The following is a 2,609-nucleotide window of genomic DNA, read 5'->3' as shown; positions in this document are numbered from 1 at the left end:
AAATCAACTAAACCATGTCCGATCATCACGTGAGATGGAGTAGTTTTCAATGGTGAACATCAATATGTTGATCATATCTACTATATGATTCACGCTCGACCTTTCGGTCTCAGTGTTCCGAGGCCATATCTGCATATGCTAGGCTCATCAAGTTTAACCCTAGTATTCCGCGTGTGCAAAACTGGCTTACACCCGTTGTATGTGAACGTAGAGCTTATCACACCCGATCATCACGTGGTGTCTCGGCACGACGAACTGTCGCAACGGTGCATACTCAGGGAGAACACTTATACCTTGAAATTTAGTGAGAGATCATCTTATAATGCTAGCGTCGAACTAAGCAAAATAAGATGCATAAAGGATAAACATCACATGCAATCAATATAAGTGATATGATATGGCCATCATCATCTTGTGCCTTTGATCTCCATCTCCAAAGCACCGTCATGATCACCATCGTCACCGGTTTGACACCTTGATCTCCATCGAAGCATCATTGTCGTCTTGCCTACTATTGCTATCACGACTATCGCTACCGCTTAGTGATAAAGTAAAGCAATTACATGGCGATTGCATTTCATACAATAAAGCGGCAACCATAAGGCTCCTGCCAGTTGCCGATAACTGTTACAAAACATGATCATCTCATACAACAATTTATATATCATCACGTCTTGACCATATCACATCACAACATACCCTGCAAAAACAAGTTAGACATCCTCTACTTGTTGTTGCAAATTTTACGTGGCTACGATGGGTTTAGCAAGAACCGTTCTTACCTACGCATCAAAAACCTAATGATTTTTCGTCAAGTGTGCTGTTTTAACCTTCAACATGGACCAGGCGTAGTCACACTTGATTCAACTAAAGTTGGAGAAACAGACACCCACTAGCCACCTGTGTGCGAAGCACGTCGGTAGAACCAGTCTCGCGTAAGCGTACGCGTAATGTCGGTCTGAGCCGCTTCATCCAACAATACCGCCGAATCAAAGTATGACATGCTGGTAAGCAGTATGACTATTATTGCCCACAACTCTTTGTGTTCTACTCGTGCATATAACATCTACGCATCGACCTGGCTCGGATGCCACTGTTGGGGAACGCAGTATTTCAATTTTTTTTACCTACAATCACGCAAGATCTATCTATGTGATGCATTGCAACGAGCGGGAGAGTGTGTCCACGTACCCTCGTAGACCGAAAGCGGAAGCGTTAAGTAACGCGGTTGATGTAGTCGAACGTCTTCGCGATCCAACCGATCAAGTACCGAACGCATGGCACCTCCGCGATCCGCACGCGTTCAGTTCGGTGACGTCCCTCGTACTCTTGATCCAGCTGAGGCCGAGGGAGAGTGTCGTCAGCACGACGGCGTGATGACGGTGATGATGAAGTTACCGACGCAGGGCTTCACCTAAGCACTACAACGATATGACCGAGGTGGAAATATGTGGAGGGGGCACCGCACACGGCTAAACAATCAACTTGTGTGTCTATGGGGTGCACCCCTCCCCCGTATATAAAGCAATGGAGGAGGGGGAGGCCGGCCTCTATGGCGCGCCCCAAGGGGGGATTCCTACTCCTACTAGGAGTAGGTTTCCCCCCTTTCCTAGTCCAACTACGAGAGGGAAGAAGGGAAGAGGGAGAGAAGGAAAGGGGGCCGGCCCCCTCCCCAATTCGGATTGGGATTGGGGGGGGGGGTGCCTCCCACTTGGCCGCCTCCTCTTGTATCCACTAAAGCCCATTAAGGCCCATTAACTCCTCGGGGGGTTCCGGTAACCCCCGGTACTCCGGAAAATGCCCGAACTCATCCGAAACCTTTCTGGTGTCCAAACATAGCCTTCCAATATATCAATCTTTATGTCTCGACCATTTCGAGACTCCTCGTCATGTCTGTGATCACATTCGGGACTCCAAAAAACCTTAGGTACATCAAAACACATAAACTCAAAATACCGATCGTCATCGAACGCATTAAAATTCAGAGGAACAATAGCACGGGCCATTGATCTACAACAACATAGACATGCAAAATACTATCAGGTACTAACTTTATGATAAATTAAAGTTCAATTAATCATATTACTTAAGAACTCCCACTTAGATAGACATCCCTCTATTCATCTAAGTGATCACGTGATCCAAATCAACTAAACCATGTCCGATCATCACGTGAGATGGAGTAGTTTTCAATGGTGAACATCAATATGTTGATCATATCTACTATATGATTCACGCTCGACCTTTCGGTCTCAGTGTTCCGAGGCCATATCTGCATATGCTAGGCTCATCAAGTTTAACCCTAGTATTCCGCGTGTGCAAAACTGGCTTACACCCGTTGTATGTGAACGTAGAGCTTATCACACCCGATCATCACGTGGTGTCTCGGCACGACGAACTGTCGCAACGGTGCATACTCAGGGAGAACACTTATACCTTGAAATTTAGTGAGAGATCATCTTATAATGCTAGCGTCGAACTAAGCAAAATAAGATGCATAAAGGATAAACATCACATGCAATCAATATAAGTGATATGATATGGCCATCATCATCTTGTGCCTTTGATCTCCATCTCCAAAGCACCGTCATGATCACCATCGTCACCGG

The sequence above is a fragment of the Triticum aestivum genome, chromosome 2D, assembly GCF_018294505.1.
Source record: "Triticum aestivum cultivar Chinese Spring chromosome 2D, IWGSC CS RefSeq v2.1, whole genome shotgun sequence".
Taxonomy (NCBI): Eukaryota; Viridiplantae; Streptophyta; class Magnoliopsida; order Poales; family Poaceae; genus Triticum; species Triticum aestivum.
The sequence above is the reverse complement of the archived record's forward strand: the minus strand, read 5'-3'. Positions refer to the sequence as shown.